General features: G+C 45.1%; 1 protein-coding gene across 2 annotated transcripts in view; it reads right to left on the reverse strand.

Annotated features, from left to right (window-relative positions):
- LOC123767563 (pyrokinin-1 receptor) overlaps positions 1 to 20,711 on the reverse strand; it is a 142,275-nt gene extending 121,564 nt beyond the window's left edge. For both annotated transcript variants that reach the window (XM_045757317.2, XM_045757308.2), the window contains exon 1: positions 19,989 to 20,711. The gene's annotated coding sequence lies outside the window, so the exon portion shown is untranslated. The remainder of the gene's footprint in view (positions 1 to 19,988) is intronic.
- Between the last annotated feature and the right edge of the window lie 255 nt (positions 20,712 to 20,966).

A 20,966-nucleotide genomic window follows, 5' to 3' on the forward strand; every position in this document is an offset into this window, starting at 1 on the left:
ATCTGAGTGGGACGTAGGAATGTTAAAAGTCATATATACGACACAACGTCAGAGTACGTAATCTTTGCTTGCAAGAATAACCACAGTGACATGTCTGGCTCTTTGAATTACTCTGTTATAGCATTGAAAATCAATATAATTACAGTATTAACGATGGATGTATTATGTAGTTGTATATTAAGTATACATACATATATATATACAAGCACAGGTGCGTGTCATTCCGTCGTTATATTTACCTTTATACATATATACATACCGAATACATACATATATGTATGTATTCGGACAAAGTCTTCAGAAAGTCAGATGTAACACAAACAAGGAACAACGGGTTCAAGCTCAACAAGCCACAATGTAGGACTGAGAACAGGAGATGCTTTTCACATCCACAGGGTTATTAACCCTGTGGAACCGCCTACCCGCCCAAGCCGTACATCCCAAAACTCTGTTAACTCTTAAAGAACAGCTGGAAAAGATCATCCAAGCAAATGAGGGGACCATTGACAAGCCGCTGGCTTCCTGTCCTCGTCGAGGCTACTAGTGTTAGTGGCCCTCAGGTAAATTCAGGTATATACTTGGTGATGAGAGTGAGGCTGTGTGCTAACAGACTAATGGAGTACTTTCACTTATTTAATTTAATAATAATTAAATTTAATCATTTTAATAATTGTATTAATTAAAAAAATTTAATAATATTCCCGTTTCCCCCTCATCATAACTCTCATTTTCCCCGCATCAGAGACATGGCGCTGCTGACGGCTGTTTCTTAACAACCATTATATTTTAGTAGTGATTCCACGTTGCTGAACAATTTCTGAATCATTACAAAAAAACTTAAAAGATAATTTCAACACAAGAGGTTTTTGTTAATTGAAATGTTAAATTATGGATTTCCTTGTTTTAGTAAACTCCCCTTCTGTCTGGCACCCCATCACCCCCCTCCCCCCTTTCTAGCACCCCATCACCCCCCCACCCCCGTCTCTAGCACCCCAGCACCCCCCTCTCTAGCACCCCATCACGCCCCCCCCTCTCTAGCACCCCATCACCCCCACACCCTCTCTAGCACCCCCCCACCCCCCCCCCCCCCACCTCCCTAGCACCCCATCACCCCCTCTCTAGCACCCCAGCACCCCCCACCCAAGGACGGACAATATGTATACATAAGGTTATGCGCCCTCCACCTGCCAATATCCCGGAGCACCATGCAACATATTGCCATAGTGACAGTTCTGACAAAGTCATTATGGTTTGCTGTCGTTGTAGGCAGCTCTATTTGCACCTTAACTACAGAGGAAGATGACTCTTAACAGCCTTAAACTGGGCTCAACCACCCTCATATAATATGACCCACTTTGTCATGCCTAGAATATGATATAGAAATATATAGAAAATTATATAGAAATATTCCCTCCTCCCTCTAAATAGACTTGAAACATTGAGTTTGGTTAAATGTTCTGTCGTAGAGATATCAAATATCTCTAGTGAACCACGCTTGAGATGAATGAAGAGACTAACACGACACACACACACACACATACACACACACAGGAAGAAGCCCGTAACAGCTGTCTAACTCCCAGGTACCTATTTACTGCTAGATAACAGTATGTATCAGGGTGACAGACACTCTGCCTATTTGTCTCTGCCGGCGCCGGGAATCGAACCCGGGCCACATGATTACGAGTACCGTTCGCTGTCCACTCAGCTACCAGACCCCTCACACACACACACAGACAGACCCCTAACAGCGCCGTCAGAGGTCACTGAATTGTGACCAAGGAAACTATTAATGGAATTACAAATTAAGGAATATTAATCGTCTCTCGCTGATGGAACAATTACACGAGGCGGGACCGAGAGCTAAACAGCCCCGTCACCTTAATATCAACGAGGCGGTTACCACTTAAAAAAAAGTGGCAAACAATGACAAATAATGTGAATGTTCCTTGAGCTAATGACTGACTAACAAGCCTACCATACATGATGAGATTGGCAGGGGGCACCATGGTAGGGACACCATGGCAGGGGGCACCATGGTAGGGGGCACCATGGAAGGGACACCATGCCAGGGACACCATGGAAGGGACACCATGGGACACCATGGCAGGGGCACCATGGCAGGGGCACCATGGCAGGGGCACCATGGCAGGGGCACCATGACAGGGACACCATGGCAGGGACACCCTGGAAGGGACACCATGACAGGGACACCATGGCAGGGACACCCTGGAAGGGACACCATGACAGGGACACCATGCCAGGGACACCATGGAAAAGTCGTCCGGTTGGGTCCTGTTAAGTCGCAGTTCCTATACAGCAAGACAAACACCTCAGTGGAGAGAGGTGACAAAGGCAGGTGGTATTCCAGACGACTTGGGGTGGTTATCTGGGTTGATAACTACCTCCCAAGACATCGTTTGGTACCAGTCGTTTGTCAAGTGACTCTAACGACGCCGGGTGTGTCGTTACTGCCTGCCCTCAGCGACAGTACGATATGTCTAGCTTTGTCTTGGTTGTTTCTGGGCCCTCGGAGCGCAATCCTGCCTTCACTTGTCACTTTCTTCAATAATTCCTTTACATTCTTCACTTGTTCCTGCAGCATTCAGTAATTCCTTCAACTAATAATGCCTTCAATGTCTGCTGTATCTTACAGTGCCTTCAATGTCTGCTGAATCTTACAGACCACTCAATGTCTGCTGTATCTTACAGTGCCTTCAATGTCTGCTGTATCTTACAGTGCCTTCAATGTCTGCTGTATCTTACAGTGCCTTCAATGTCTGCTGAATCTTACAGAGCACTCAATGTCTGCTGTATCTTACAGAGCACTCAATGTCTGCTGAATCTTACAGAGCACTCAATGTCTGCTGTATCTTACAGTGCCTTCAATGTCTGCTGTATCTTACAGAGCACTCAATGTCTGCTGTATCTTACAGAGCACTCAATGTCTGATGTATCTTACAGAGCCTTCAATGTCTGCTGTATCTTACAGAGCACTCAATGTCTGCTGTATCTTACAGAGCACTCAATGTCTGCTGTATCTTACAGAGCCTTCAATGTCTGCTGTATCTTACAGAGCACTCAATGTCTGCTGTATCTTACAGAGCACTCAATGTCTGATGTATCTTACAGAGCACTCAATGTCTGCTGTATCTTACAGAGCCTTCAATGTCTGCTGTATCTTACAGAGCACTCAATGTCTGCTGTATCTTACAGAGCACTCAATGTCTGCTGTATCTTACAGAGCACTCAATGTCTGCTGTATCTTACAGAGCACTCAATGTCTGCTGTATTTTACAGAGCCTTCAATGCCTGCTGTATCTTTCAGAGCACTCAATGTCTGCTGTATCTTACAGAGCCTCCTGCTTGAGCTCCTTAATAAGACTCGATCTTACCATTTCGAAATTAAAAAGTCTTACAGGTAAACAAACTTTTCAACTATTGTTTATTCACTAATTAGCCTCCAAGAAATGCATTGTAAGGTCTATGAATATAAAATTCATATTATATCTTTATATTTCTTAATCTTCAAATTTATTTTGATTTATATATAAAAATTTACAATAATTAACACAATATTTTAACTGTGAATTTAACGAAAGTGACCTTGGCACCGTAGTGACCTTGGCACCGTTGTGACCTTGGCACCGTTGTGACCTTGGCACCGTACTGACCTTGAGAGCGTAGTGACCTTGGCACCATGGCCTGCCCTCCAGGTGATTAATGATCTCTTCAAGACGCTCTACTGCCTCTTTACTCCTCGGCTAACGACTTTGTTTATTTAACATGATGTTAGCTGTTTTATATTTATCTGAAGTTAAGTTACTTTGATGCAGCTCTGACCTTAATCCACGTTTGGTTTAATTGGCTGAATCAAGTTATTATGTTAGGAACGGGAATAATATTATTTTGGGCCCTTCAGTGTTTATATTTCTTGATTAATGATGGAGAAGGTTGAGTGGTTGGTGGCTCTCTGAACTCTTCAACTCTCTCTCAACTCTCACTCTCTCATGTTTCCCATTTAACCTTTCTCAGTGTTCCCATTCAGTCATTCTCAGCTCCGTGCTCACATTAGGCTTCCCATATCATGCCAGTTATTCTAACTTAAACTTTGTGGCAATATATAAAAAAATAAAAGAATTCTGAATGAATTCAAGCAACGGTAGACCATCAGATCTGAGCACTAGGCTGTTTATGGACAGCAGGCCCCGTGGGGTAGAGGTAACACACTCGCCTGGCGTTTCGCGAGCGCTGGGTTCGTATCCTGCCCGGGGAGGATTGACTGGGCGCCATTCCTTAGCCTCTCACCCAGTAGTGAATGGGTAGCTGGTTGTTAAACGATCTGGCGGGTCGTATTCCGGGGAAAATTAGGATTAAGGACTTGCCCGAAACGCTACAATATTATATATATATATATATATATATATATATATATATATATATATATATATATATATATATATATAAGGATGATTGACGTTTAAGACGTCAATCATATCTATTTAAATACATTCACAGTAATATTACATATAATTGTATATTTTGTTAATATAGTCTGTATGTTTTCTGTTGTATTAAAAATGAATTATAATGCTACGTTTGAGGTCAAATGTTTGCCAATAGTTTTTATTAAGAAATTGTTTTTGAGTGATATTGAACAATACTAAATGGTTTATCTTGGTTAGTTTTGACACGCGTTTTAGTGATCTTAAATATTTTATATTATTTCATCTATAATTGTTCTCCTTTTAAGACAATACATTTAACTCTTTGAACACGGAATCAGATACGGGTTAGTGGACCCCAGACACGGGTTAGTGGACCCCACAAACACGGACCAGTGGACCCCACACACGGACCAGTGGACCCCACACACGGACCAGTGGACCCCACAGACACGGACCAGTGGACCCCCACACACGGGCCAGTGGACCCCCCCCACACACACGGGCCAGTGGACCCCACACACACGGACCAGTGAACCCCACAGACACGGGCCAGTGGACCCCAGACACGGACCAGTGAACCCCACAGACACGGACCAGTGGACCCCCACAGACACGGACCAGTGGACCCCCAGTTGCTCCCCGGTAAAACTGGTTAACAATAAATTCCCTCTGCCACTAACGGGTGACATTCTAACTGTTCACGCTATATTTGGTTTCAAATTAGTTTGCACGTGTTGATCAACTGCCGATGTCATGCTGATTGAGCGGTAATTATAAGAAGCCATATTTCCGTTTTAACAAACTGGTGACCTTTGTAAGTGTCCTCACTTGTTGGACTGCTTCTGCTGCCTTTAGTGACGGGACCAGAAGCCCTTAGGGCCGCTATCCGTAAGACCCCTCGACGGGGGCAGGAAGCCTGCGGGTAGTTAAAAGCTCCCTCCACGCCATTAATCACCAGTATTCGTTCAGTCTGATTACTTCGTTAGGCACTCCCTTGTATTGTGAATTTCAGTCATTACGCTGCTTCATTCGCAAACTGTATTATCCTCACTCGTGATGTCCTATTACAGTGTTCCGCGTCTCCTGTTTATTCCTGAATTCTTGGGAGACTCGCTTGTATCCAGTCACTTCGAACTGTACTTTCTTTGATAGATTCTGTAAAATAGTGTTGTTGTTCGAAATGTCATTTTCAATATCGTATTTAACGCTACTGGCGGCTAGTTTATCGATTTCAAATGATTCTTTAAGAATCTATATCCTCGCAGGTTGTTTATAGACACGGCTAAGGTCTTTGTCTTCAGGGGCTCTTGAAGGTCTTTGTCTTCAGAGGCTCTTGAAGGTCTTTGTCTTCAGCGGCTCTTGAAGGTCTTTGTCTTCAGAGGCTCTTGAAGGCCTTTCTCTTTAGTCTCTTGAAGGTCTTTGTCTTCAGGGACTCTTGAAGGACTTACTTCAGGAGCTCTTGAAGGTCTTTGTCTTCAGGGACTCTTGAAGGACTTACTTCAGGAGCTCTTGAAGGTCTTTGTCTTTAGGGAGTCTTGAAGGACTTACTTCAGGAGCTCTTGAAGGTCTTTGTCTTCAGTCTCTTGAAGGTCTTTGTCTTCAGTCTCTTGAAGGTCTTTGTCTTCAGGGATTCTTGAAGGACTTACTTCAGGAGCTCTTGAAGGCCTTTCTCTTTAGTCTCTTGAAGGTCTTTGTCTTCAGGGATTCTTGAAGGACTTACTTCAGGAGCTCTTGAAAGTCTTTGTCTTCAGGGATTCTTGAAGGACTTACTTCAGGAGCTCTTGAAGGTCTTTGTCTTCAGAGGCTCTTGAAGGACTTCAGGAGCTCTTGAAGCCTTTCTCCAAGATCTTGTGTTGACGTCCCTCTCGGGAGGTAACTTAAGAGGCAAGGAAAGAAGGGATATTTTTAAACCCGTTGTTTACAGAAAGTTGTCGACTGAGTGCGCTTATTATCACCGGACTGAAGCAGGGTGGTAGATACGTGACGGAGGAGCCTTTGTGCCACAGACATCGAGGTCGGCTCTTCAATTAGCAGCCAATCACTATTGTCGCCTGAATCTCCATTTCCATTGAGTTTGGAACCTAGAGTTGATGGATTCATGGTGAAGCGAACACACACACACACACACACACAAACATGCGCACACACACACAAACATGCGCGCGCGCACACACACCATACTCTCCCACTGTCTTTCATTACCCGTCCTTCCAGATTTGTCCATTCTCCACACTGGCCAGTCTTGCCACTTTCGATGCATCTTAAGATTCCTTATATATTAACCTCTCTAGCCCATTCTCTTCCTCTTTCTAGTCTCCATCTCTTCCATTCTCAACGGCCTTCTCTCTCCCTCTTTCCCCAGCCTCCCTCATCATTAATCATTCCCAACTCTTCCTTCAAAATCTCTCATTTCCTTCACCCGATACTAGCTCTCCTCCCTCTCTTAATCTCTTTCTCATTAAAGTCCTCCAGTAAAGAAATGGTCTCGCTTCATGCAGGTCGGCGTTCAATCCCCGATCCTCCAAGTGGTGGGGCACCATTCCTAATCCTTATCCTCACACCTTCCACATGTTGTAGAGTTCTTATCGTTTGGTGCCGTCTTCTGATAATTACCTTATCACACCTTCCCTCCATCCCCTCCCTCCCTCTCTCCCTCTCCCTCCCTCCCTCCCTCCCTCCCTGAGAGCGGAGGGGTGGAGAGAGGCCTAATGATAATGTTCAATAATCCTCAAGAACTTTATCCCTGAGTCAGACCTTTTTCTCTCAAGCTTTCCAGGAATAAAGAACCAGAGATATTAGTGGCCAGAGACAAACGGCCACACCATCAAAACGCCATCCTACACCATCCCAACACCATCTTGCACCATCCCAACACCATCCTACACCATCCCAACACCATCTTGCACCATCCCAACACCATCCTACACCATCCCAACACCATCCTACACCATCCCAACACCATCTTGCACCATCCCAACACCATCCTACACCATCCCAACACCATCCTACACCATCCCAACACCATCTTGCACCATCCCAACACCATCCTACACCATCCCAACACCATCTTGCACCATCCCAACACCATCCTACACCATCCCAACACCATCTTGCACCATCCCAACACCATCCTACACCATCCCAACACCATCCTACACCATCCCAACACCATCCTACACCATCCCAACACCGTTTTGCACCATCCCAACACCATCTTGCACCATCCCACACCATCCCAACACCATCCTACACCATCCCAACACCGTTTTGCACCATCCCAACACCATCTTGCACCATCCCAACACCATCTTGCACTATCCCAACACCATCTTGCACCATCCCAACACCATCCTGCACCATCCCACATCATCCTATCCACTACAGAAACGTCGTGGTCTCACCAGTATTACCAACGTTACTGACAGGCATGATCACCACCTATAAAATTCTCAGGGGAATTGACAGGGTAGACGAGAATGGATTATTTAACACGAGTGGTACACGAACAAGGGGACACAGGTGGAAGCTGAGTACCCACATGAGCCACTGGGACGTTATAAAGAACTTTTTCAGAGTCAGAGTAGTTAACAGATGGAATGTACTAGGCAGTGATGTGGTGGAGGCTGACTCCATACACAGTTTCAATTGTAGATATGACAGAGCCCAGTAGGCTCAGGAACCTGTACACCAGTTGATTAACAGTTGAGAGGCGGGATCAAAGAGCCAGAGCTCGTTCCAGCGAGTGTTTTACTCTAAGCTCTTGTATGTTTTTATCAGAGTGTGCTTGCTTGCATATCCTTATTTAATATGCTCTTGCGTCCTTTATTAAAGTTTGCTTTTTTGTTTGTGTGATATGTTGCCATGTCTTTGTTGCCACATGGTCTCGTGTCCCGAGGGCAGAGGGTCGTTAGGAAGGGAACCTTTGTAGCACAAGCCAGCAGGCAGGGCGGGGTGCAGTTACGGTTCACTGTTATGGGTTCATTAGTGCCCTCGCAGGTGTCCCTGCCAGACGGTCTACTCGCTGCCCTTACCGGCAGGCAGCAGTTCCTCACCATGTATGAAGGTCAGCTCCCTAGGCACACCCGAAGGAGGCACCCTGCAGGACATCGCCTCAACGGGGTCATTTGGAGGACATCGCCTGAACGAGTTAAATGAAGGACTCTTTTTTTTTAAACTTAACAGTACATCGCATATGTGACTTCATTAAAGGTACAACATCCGGAAACTACATCTATGCGACTCCCTCTGATGCCACCATCAATGAATCTTCCACCTTAAAATTGATTGATATCGCAAACCACTTAAGATGTGTCCTATCCCAAATCCGTCTCCAAGATGGGTCAATTTTGGGGGATAAGACACAGGATGGGTATGAAATTTATGTTAAAGACTCTCTGAAGTGCAGCAAAGTTTCCGTCTAATTCTTACAACATACAAAAGCTACCAGAATGTTGTTCAAGATGTTCAACATTTGTTCAGGATGCAAAGTTTCTAGGGCATCTTGAACTCCAGCGATGCTGTCTGTTCAAGCTCATATGGGTATTGAGGTGGGCCAGGGAGATGAGTGCTCGATAAATGTTTGTCTGAAAGAGTATCACAGTCTATTTGTCTATCTGTCTCGTTGCCTTGTTCTGTTAATCTCAAGACTTGATTATGGTCCAAGATGATCCGAAACGTCGTTTTTCCATCTGTTGAGTGTCTGAGTGTGACAGGTGAGAATAATATTGATAGATTTAGACAGTAGGTAGGGAGGTTACTATTAGGAGAAAGTACTAAGCCATTACGACTATATAGCACTGGGAAGGGGTCAGGACAATGATATGGGATGGGACGGGGGAGGGAGGGAATGGTACCCAACCACTTGTGGACGGTCGGGGGATTGACCGCAGACCTGCATGAAGCGAGATGCAGTAAATCTACCGTCCAGCTCAAGTGGTTGGGCCGTCTCAGTGTGACAGGCAACAGTACAAATGACTGTCTGAAGCAGTAAACGAGGTGACAGTACTGCTACTGTCCCAGGTAGGGGTCTTCCCCCAGACATAGAGGAGCAAGAACCAGCACCTCCCCAACATACAAACTCTCCCATGCTAAACACGCCGACATTGACCTGCCAGGAACATGGGAGGATGTGTGGTGAGCCGTGTAAGGGAGACTGACTGGGCCAAAGCTCGCCCATGGTAACGACCCCTTCAAAGACCGCCCTGATCGCTGTTATGGGGATGTTAATTACTGCAAAATCTTTAATATCACCTTCCGGCCTGGCGCCCAATCCACCTTGAAGTAAATAAATAGTAATATGAACCACCCCGTCGTCCAAGAGTGGGTGGGACGTCATACCTGGTTGATACCTGGTTGACGGGGTTCTGGGAGTTCTTCTACTCTCCAAGCCCGGCCCGAGGCCAGGCTCGACGTGTGAGAGTTTGGTCCACCAGGCTGTTGCTTGGAGCGGCCAGCAGGCCCACATACCCACCACAGCCCGGTTGGTCCGGCACTCCCTGGAGGAAACTATCTAGTTTCTTCTTGAAGATGTCCACGGTTGTTCTGGCAATATTTATGAAATAAAGAAAGTCTACCAGTAACACATTAACAAAAATATTATATAAACACTATGTATATAACTATTTCTTAACTCTTCTTGTTTCTCCTGTTTTACCTAGATGATATTTACGTGTTATTCACAACGCTATTCCTTAATAATACTTAGGTAACTTATGTAACTATGTCTCTAAATTGACATAGCTTTACAAAGATGTGTAATGTATCCTGTAAGATATGATCTATTAATTACTCAGTCTTATGTGCAATATTACAATCGTGTAAGTTAATGCCAACAGAGAGATATTCTAGACATAAAGCCTGGTCTATCCTGTTAATTATTCATACGTTTTGCTATCAATAATTAGTCCCTTTTTATTTGCATACTCAATGTACTAAATTTGCATACAGCATGTCCCCTTACCAACATCTCTAATTATTCACACTACTGCCTGAAAATAACATACGAAAATTATTAAGGTGATTTCAAATTTAAGTTTGACTGGTCTAGTCGTATCAGATCTGTGTTAGATAAATTATCAACAAAGGCGGAGACTCGATAGCCGGCCGCACGCGGTTTTGTTATCTGGGAAAAATTAAGATTCTGAGCCGCCATCAGTTCAAATCATCGCGGTTAATTAATACTCCAAGACCCAGAGAATATCTGGTTTGGAAGACAACACAGATTTGACAATCGACTTGAGAAAGGTCCAGGACGGAGCGAAACGTCGTCGTCCCTTCACTTTCTAGTGTGTGGTCTGGTCAACATATTTCAGCCACGTTATTGTGACTCATCGCCTGCAAGACAATGCATATTTCGTCAACGATTGCACAGTTTTCTCACTTATAACCCAACGTTCCAACGCCTCAACATTCAGACTCACAAGTATCCCATAATTATGAAAATATAAACATTAAAGAAATATAAATCAATAAACTGTATATAGTTTATATAATTATATAAACTGCAGCCCATATAAATTATAATAATTTATATGGGCTGGCATATAAATCGTGACGCGAAGCACCACCACAACAACGGGTTATTTCAGAATGTTTCCAGCACACTAAACCAATTGAGAACTTGTTGACACAGAGACCTTGAAGCTCCAGACGAGGCCTCCCACGCCATCCCGAGCCTTCACTCCCGCCTAATGTAATCTAACCGCTCCTTTCACCACTGTCAACTTGCTTTACACAATATGTGGGTGGGAGTGTGGGTGAGTGTGGGGGGAGTGTGTGGGTGGGGGTGTGGGGGGAGTGTGGGTGGAGTGTGTGGGTGAGAGTGTGTGGGTGTGTGGGTGTGGGTGGGTGTCACGACAAAATATACTCAGAAGCAGAGTGAGAGAGTGCGTTAGTGTGTGTGTGTGTGTGTGTGTGAACTCACCTATTTGTACTCACCTAATTGTGCTTACGGGGGTTGAGCTCTGGCTCTTTGGTCCCGCATCTCAACTGTCAATCAACTGGTGTACAGATTCCTGAGCCTACTGGGCTCTATCTTGTGTGTGTGTGTGTAGGTACAAGGGCCGAGGCCCATGTACCCTGTACCCCCCACCGGTACAGCTTGGTGTCGAGGCTGGGAAAGGCTATTAGCGAGCACTGGGGGGCAGTTCTCTCCTCAAATACCTTCCCATTTTTGTCCCTGCCCTCAGCCGGAACAGTAAAATGCTCCAGTTAATTATTACAAAGCCTGGACGTTATATGTCGTATGCGTTGCTAGAATACTTTCTCTCTTATCTTGATTAATTTTGTAAAATGTGTATACAAATATTTGGTACTGAGGGAGGTGATTTGAGGAGCTTTTCCTTCAGCCCTTTGATATATATTAATGAACTCCTGGTCACGAGTTTTCCAGAGCAGGTAAAGAGAGTAAACAAGAGTAATATGATCCCGAAGCGGATCAATTTCCGATAGGAACATTATTTGTTTACTAAATGTGCCAAGTGTACGGTTGGGCACGTTTCTCTTTCACCTGATGCATCTGTTCGACTTGCGGTAAGAACAGGTACTCCAGCTGTAAGGCCACGTGTTGTTAGACCTCTTAGCATACATCTTGAACGATCTTAAAGTAAATGTTTGTGTTAGAAGTGAAGAATATGAACTATTCTTGCTCCTGTGGCATATAGCGTTCTACACTCCCGCCTCTCTCACTCTCTCTCTCACACTCTCTCTGTGACTCTCACTCTCTCTCTCTCTCTCTCTCTCTCTCTCTCTCTCTCTCTCTCTCTCTCTCTCTCTCTCTCTCTCTCTCACTCTCTCACACTCTCTACCAGCCGGAAGAGACTGCACATATATTCGCATGATTAAAATGCACACTTATACACAGAATATTCCTGGAGACAGTTAGCGTTGCCGCCAAGACGTTCTGAGACGGGGCTACTCATCCCAGCTGGTACGAAAGGTTCCATTGTGTCTACAGGGTGTACGAAAACATGTCAGCTTCTCTTATGTACAACATTTTCATCTGCACAGAACGTCACGTTAGTCTCGTAAACTGTGTTCTTTGTGGTTAGAGAGATCTAAGAAGTCCCATTAACATGGAACTGCTGCTTCTGCCTCGCGGCTGGTGTGCGCGCGCGCTCCAGGCGCTCCTGATGATAGTCTCATGGGGAGGAAGATGTTAAGAGACCAATTAACAGCGTCTGCCCTAAAATGTGGCTTTAATAATTAAGGAAGTTCCCTTGTACGTGGTGGGGGGGGAGGGTAATCTTCACGATTTGCTGCGTTATTGTTACTCTGAGCTGTGGCGGGGGAGGTCCCTAGGGGGGCGCAGGGACCACCACATTGGGAATTTAGTCATTTGTATAAATTAGTTTAATGGTCTTGCCGGGTGGTAACTTTACGCGCCTGTGGAGGCGCAGACGGCACTAGTACTCACTGTTATTTTTGTGTATATATTCCATATACAAAGATCTAATCAAGACTTGCATATTCATGTTATGTTTCTTATCAATATGACAGCCAATTTATCATTCTTAAAGTTCTCATTGTAAAGAGTAGTTAAAAAGCCGTTTTGAAATGGTCCTCTGGTCCTGTCCTTGTGTATTCCTCCGCCATGAAATAGTTCCCTGGTCCTCCCCTGGTGTATTCCTCCGCCACAAGCTCTCAGGCGGGCAGTCTGCTCTTGCACGTCCAAGGGTGAGGACGTATCACACTCCTCCCAGCAAGTTACCAATGTATGACTTGGGATCTTTATTTTCTTTAGTATTTACCACTTGCTACTAACAGTTTTTTTTTTTTTGGTTACTGGGAATCGAGAACAGCTTCTCTGGTGGTTACATGGTTGGTATTTGATTATGTAAATATTGATTTCATGTCGAGAATTGATGATGTATTTAATATGTGACTTCATGCTGGATTCTATAAAGTTGTTTCGTCAATATTACATATTATTTGGTAGATCATGTGGTATGTGTTGCTCACTTCTCCTAAGACAAGTGCAGAGCTCACCAGCAACACACCTTCCCTCGTCTATCTCTTACTACATAATGAACACTTCTTTGTACTGGACATTTGGTGTGTCCCTGTACTTGATAGTGTTCAATAGAGAGCTTAAAGTGGCTTCAACCACCACCACTTTAACCCTGCAGTAGAGCTGTTGTCCTAGCTCACCTATGGTGGCAAACCATACCACCAATTGTCTTGGTACCCCAACAGCTGCACCAAACACCACGATACAAGTACTCCACCACCACCACCACCACCACCAGCTGCACCAAACACCACGATACAAGTACTCTACCACCACCACCACCACCAGCTGCACCATACACCACGATACAAGTACTCCACCACCACCACCACCAGCTGCACCAAACACCACGATACAAGTACTCTACCACCACCACCACCAGCTGCACCAAACACCACGATACAAGTACCCTACCACCACCACCACCACCAGCTGCACCAAACACCACGATACAAGTACTCCACCACCACCACCACCACCAGCTGCACCAAACACCACGATACAAGTACTCCACCACCACCACCACCACCACCAGCTGCACCAAACACCACGATACAAGTACTCCACCACCACCACCACCACCAGCTGCACCAAACACCACGATACAAGTACTCTACCACCACCACCACCACCACTAACTGCACCAAACACCACGATACAAGTACTCCACCACCACCACCACCACCAGCTGCACCAAACACCACGATACAAGTACTCTACCACCACCACCACCACCACCACCACCACCACCAGCTGCACCAAACACCACGATACAAGTACTCCACCACCACCACCAGCTGCACCAAACACCACGATACAAGTACTCTACCACCACCACCACCACCACCAGCTGCACCAAACACCACGATACAAGTACTCCACCACCACCACCACCACCAGCTGCACCAAACACCACGATACAAGTACTCTACCACCACCACCACCACCACCAACTGCACCAAACACCACGATACAAGTACTCCACCACCACCACCACCACCAGCTGCACCAAACACCACGATACAAGTACTCTACCACCACCACCACCACCAGCTGCACCAAACACCACGATACAAGTACTCCACCACCACCACCACCACCACCACCAGCTGCACCAAACACCACGATACAAGTACTCTACCACCACCACCACCACCACCACCAACTGCACCAAACACCACGATACAAGTACTCCACCACCACCGCCACCACCAGCTGCACCAAACACCACGATACAAGTACTCTACCACCACCACCACCACCACCAGCTGCACCAAACACCACGATACAAGTACTCCACCACCACCACCACCACCACCACCAGCTGCACCAAACACCACGATACAAGTACTCTACCACCACCACCACCACCACCACCAACTGCACCAAACACCACGATACAAGTACTCCACCACCACCGCCACCACCAGCTGCACCAAACACCACGATACAAGTACTCTACCACCACCACCACCACCACCAGCTGCACCAAACACCACGATACAAGTACTCCACCACCACCGCCACCACCAGCTGCACCAAACACCACGATACAAGTACTCTACCACCACCACCACCACCACCAGCTGCACCAAACACCACGATACAAGTACTCCACCACCACCACCACCACCAGCTGCACCAAACACCACGATACAAGTACTCCACCACCACCACCACCAGCTGCACGTAACACCAGACAATGTAATAACGAGGACAGTGTTGCCTGCAGTAGTGTTGCCTGGAGCGTCCACTAATATGCTGGTCCGCGGCCACCATATCAGTCCCCCTGCCCCCCCCTTGACCTGCTGTTTGCATGCAGTCTCCAAATGTATAGAATATTGTATGTATTGTCCTTGACGGGGAAGGCGAGGCATCAGCTTGCCCTTGACGGGGAAGGGGCCATGACCCCTCTGACCTGCAGGCCATTATAAACAGCATACATCTCCAGGGGACAACAGTCCGCCAGCCGTTATGACCAGAAGTACCTCGTAGCCAGCAGTAGGGAGCCTCCCTCACCACCTTATGGGTCGCTCTTGCTGCTGCTGCTGGTACTGCTGCTGCTGCTGCTGGTTCTGCTGCTGTTGCTGGTACTGCTGCTGCAGGTACTGCTGCTGCTGGTGGTACTGCTGCTGCTGCAGGTACTCCTGCTGTTGGTGGTACTGCTGCTGCTGCAGGTACTCCTGCTGCTGTAGGCGTTTAAAAGAGACAGTCTGGGGGTCGCAATATATTCAGAGAACTGGTTTTAAGGTGGAATTTGTGTTAAAATTATTGTCTATGCCGGAGCCGGTGGCTGAGCGGACAGAACACTGGACGAGTGATCCTGTGGTCCCGGATTCGATCCCGCGCGCCAGCGAGAAACAATGGGCTGAGTTTCTTTCACCCTGATGCCCCCTGTTACCTAGCAGTAAATAGGTACCTGGGATTTAGACAGCTGCTACGGGCTGCTTCCTGGGGGGTGTAAGAAAAAGAAGGCCTGGTCGAGGACCGGGCCGCGGGGACGCTAAGCCCCGAAATCATCTCAAGATAAGATTATAAAGTCGTGTATTGGTCCAGATGGGACCGAAACGTCGTCGATTCCTTACTCTCTGACGTGTGGTTTGATCAGCCACGTTATTATGACTGGTAGTCTGCATTTAGTTAACATATTTCAATACTATCTTGAGGTTATCTTGAGATGATTTCGGGGCTTTAGTGTCCCCGCGGCCCGGTCCTCGATCAGGCCTCCACCCCCCAGGAAGCAGCCCGTGACAGCTGACTAACACCCAGGTACCTATTTACTGCTAGGTAACAGGGGCATAGGGTGAAAGAAACTCTGCCCATTGTTTCTCGCCGGCGCCTAGGATCGAACCCGGGACCACAGGATCACAAGTCCAGCGTGCTGTCCGCTCGGCCGACCGGCTCCCTACTATGTTAAGAGAGTTAAGCTGGTTTAAATAGCAGTTATATATATGTTGTAACAACAGTAGGGGAGGGTTGTATTCACCTAGTTGTGTTTGCGGGGGTTGAGCTTTGCTCTTTCGGCCCGCCTCTCAACTGTCAATCAACTGTTTACTAACTACTTTTTTTTCCACACCACACACACACCCCAGGAAGCAGCCCGTGACAGCCGACTAACTCCCAGGTACCTATTTACTGCTAGGTAACAGGGGCATTCAGGGGCATTCATCCACCAGGCTACGAGGCCCCAACTGCAACTGTTGTGGGGTAGTTCAGCTGGTGGTGTTGGTGATTAAATGCATCAGAGGCAGTGTGTGGACTTGATCCAAGCAGAATGTGTTGAGCATTGATCTTAATGCACTTTAATCCTTTAATCAGCCATTCAATGCTGCTATTGACAGTAACATCAATTAGTTAGTTATTAACTTCGATTAATCTATCACAGGTGCAAAAAAACAAGTTTATTTAGTTAGTGTAAAATATTTATAGTGCTGCCAACCTTTATATTTCTCTACGCTTACTATTTTTGGTGACCAATGGTAAATGGTAGGATTTTGTTTCCATGTATATATTACCCCATTCGTTCCTGCAGATTGGAACTGGGATTTTGACTGGAACCATTGTGAGTAATCCGTAATCCCCAGTATTCTCTCAAAGTCTCCATGTGAATGAGTTTTCAGAGTTTTGGCTGGTGGTCACAGCCCTCTGACACAAGGCTGAGACCGCCACAGAGAGCTGAGAGCGCCACAGAGAGCTGAGAGCGCCACAGAAAGAGCTGAGACCGCCACAGACATAGCTGAAACTGCCACAGACAGAGCTGAAACTGCCACAGACAGAGAGCTGAGACCACCACAGACAGAGAGCTGAGAGCACCACAGACAGAGAGCTGAGAGCACCACAGACAGAGAGCTGAGAGCACCACAGACAGAGAGCTGAGAGCACCACAGACAGAGAGCTGAGAGCACCACAGAGGAAGGCTGAGAGTACCACACAGACAAGAGAGCTCAGAGCCGCGGAGAGGTACAACCGCCTACCTAAAGAGGCCGCTCTTTTCAGACTGTGAGAAGACTCTTCTCATATTCTCCTCCACTCCTCGAGGACACAGTTGTCCCTGAGACAAGCTGGAGTTGACACTCGAGCCTCGAGGGTCAGCGCTCACTAGTCGTCCTCGGAGAGGGGTAGAGAGAGAGAGAGAGAGAGAGAGAGAGAGAGAGAGAGAGAGAGAGAGAGAGAGAGAGAGAGAGAGAGAGAGAGAGAGAGAGAGAGAGAGAGAGAGAGAGAAGGCCGTGGGGGGGGGGCGCCTACACTTACCAAGCCATGCATACAAAACCAAAATCTAATAACCCAATTATATTTTTTAATTAAAAAATTAAAACAGTGTTTGAAGCCGATAAATGTGGCTTGAGGCGCGCTCAGTAAAGCCCAAGACAAAGCCATAAAGATAACTAAAAGCCAGTAAACAAAGCCACTAAGATAGCAAGCTAAGCTAATAAGACAACAAAGCCGGGAAATAAAGCCAGGCAAACAGTATTCAAAGCCAGGTAGACAACAAAGCCAGAAAGACCACAAACAAAGCCAAGTTATACAAATAAAAATCAGAACACAGCCATAAAGCAATAAAAAGTCACAAAATCAGAGCCAAAAACCCAACAAAGCCACAATAACAACACACAGAGCCATTAAGACAAAGCCACAATATAACAAAGCAATAAAGCCAGCAGACAAAGCCACCAAGACACTTAATACTCTTAATATTACCTTTTAATAATTGTATGATACGTTAAGGAAAATATAAATTTATTTTATCTCAATTTGGCTGGATGAAAGAGAGAGAGAGACGGAGCACCTTGATGCTGGGGTTAGGTTACCTGTTTCCTGTGTGGTAACGAGGTGAGGGGGGGGGGGTGAGGGTGAGGGGGGGTCAGGGTGACGGTGGGGTCAAAATATTCCTATAATAAAAGACCAAATATTCGTACCATACAGCTCCTAACCTTCTGTTTATGAATCAAAAACGTTTTATATTAGACTCACAACTGATGACTCACAACTGATGTTCGAAGATTTCTCGAACAGTGCTTCGCTGACGACCTCTGTTCGAATCACAACGCTGTAAATGTTTCACCCACTTACTACAAATACCAGCCCGTCCTCCAAACAAAGACCCAAAAGTGATTCCATCCACCCGCCAACCCCCAGCTGTTAATGAATGAAAAACAGTTTACACACGACTCACAACTGATGACGTTCGAACACTTCCGGAACAAGTGCTTCACTGACGACTTGTGTTCGAGCCACAACGCTGTAAATGCTTCACCCACGTATTACAAATACAAATAATCGCAAACAGAACCTAAACACCTAACCTCACCTACACCTAAATATGCAAAATATCCTAATATATAATAAGTAATTTTTTGTTAGAAAATTATTATTCTGAACTCAACACACCAAGAACAACAACAAGATTTCATGTTAACATCGACGAATGAGTTTTTGGGGTCGGTGGCTGGATGGAATAGCCATAACCTGAGGATAGATATTGATGATTGGCTACACAGCTATGGTGTAACTTTGAAAAATATCCTCAGAGATTTTGACAATTATTTTCAATTATATTTTTTACAATTATATTTTGACAATTAAATACGTTTTTTCTGGCAAATCTACTTAACACTTTCGGATTTCTTGTAAGGTTTGATATTCAACTAGATTTGGGCCTCGATTTATCAAGTATCTATGCAACTTGCGACACCAGTACATCTTTCCTTAATCATGGCGCCTATGTATTAATACACCTATGTATTTTATATCTCGTAAACGGCATGTATTAAACCGTTTACGAGATTCGAAACATTACAACTTAGAGTTATTATTTGTTATAAACAACCTCGTGTGTGCTCCAGAGATCATAAACGGCTTAAAATGTCAATAAAGTCGCCATGATTAAGATACAAAGGTTTCGTAAGTAACTGTGTAAATGTTTGACGAGTCTTGGCTCCAATATTATAATTATTATTGCGCCGATAAACGCATAACTCATTCTAACAATCTCTCACACAAACATAACTCAAACATTATTCATAATTGATTGATGAAGAGTAAGCCAATCAAGAGATGGCACGGGCATGAATAACCCGTAATATATATATAATTGAAGAAGGAATTTCCTTAAGTATTTTCGTATTTAAAAATTCATTCCTTCCACGAAGGAAGTCAATTCTTCATTCGTGGTCTGACACCGTCATATAATAATATATATATAAATACATATGCGGAAAATCCACAGAGAAATATGAAATGAGGTGAACGTTTCGGCTTTGTTAAAGCCTTTGTCAACACCAGACTGACTCAAGTCTGGTGTCAGTCTGGTGTTGACAAAGGCTTTAACAAAGCCGAAACGTTCACCTCATTTCATATTTCTCTGTGGATTTTCCGCATAAAATGATCAGTGTTTTGTGATCGTCAATTGCATAAATATATATATATATATATATATATATATATATATATATATATATATATATATATATATATATATATATTCGTAATAACTCATGAATAAATCAATATAAGGACAAATTAATCATACTCACCTCACAAGAGACTGAAGCCGTCTTGGGAAGGTAATTAACACCTTGTAATCAGCAGTCGCCCAATTATCCAGATTCTTCTAACTCAGACTCCTCCTTTTTGAAGGATTAAGTCCCGAGGAATTGTCTCCAATACACTAAATATTAAACAATATGCAAGTTCCAAAAATACATATTGATTCTCGAGATATATTGAGATTCAAAATACACAATTTGTTCAGCTATGTGCGGCCTCGAAGCGCATATTTCGTTCGCCGTTTTCTACACAAATGTAAACATTAAACCGTAACTCGCGTAACTTTTTGGCCCGGAATTTGGTTTATTCTTTTCGGTCGCTTTTGTTAAACCACTACGAATATTGACATAAAGTTACGTCCAAATTCTGATCATTTTCTTGCTGGGTACAAGACGCCTCAAGCATGAGTTTGTCAGTGTCTTGGAATGACACCCACACGTCACCAGCTTCTAGAGACACTGTCCACCTCAACAGTGTACACGAGGTGTCATCAAGTCCGACAGTGCTTCACCAGGTCCGACACTGCTTCACCAAGTCCGACACTGCTTCACCAGGTCCAACACTGCTTCACCAGGTCCAACACTGCTTCACCAGGTCCGACACTGCTTCACTAGGTCCGACACTGCTTCACCAGGTCCAACACTGCTTCACCAGGCTTCTTCGCCGGCGTTTACGATAATATTTCTCGTGCAGTGTAATGCAAAACGGTATGATCTGAAAAACAAATTATTATTGTTATTAAATAATATGATTTTGAACACAGGAACAGATTAGATGCTTAAATGACTACAGTTACATATATATATGTGTATAAACAGTGAAGCATTATTCGAGAAAAGCTTCAAACCTAAACCAAGCTATAAGTATACACACGGAGAGGTATACCCTGCTTTACGGTGTATATACCCACTACAAGAGTTTACTTTAGTCCTGAACAATGTTCAGTAAACTTGCTGGTTGGTCAG

This window comes from Procambarus clarkii, chromosome 86, assembly GCF_040958095.1.
Source record: "Procambarus clarkii isolate CNS0578487 chromosome 86, FALCON_Pclarkii_2.0, whole genome shotgun sequence".
Taxonomy (NCBI): Eukaryota; Metazoa; Arthropoda; class Malacostraca; order Decapoda; family Cambaridae; genus Procambarus; species Procambarus clarkii.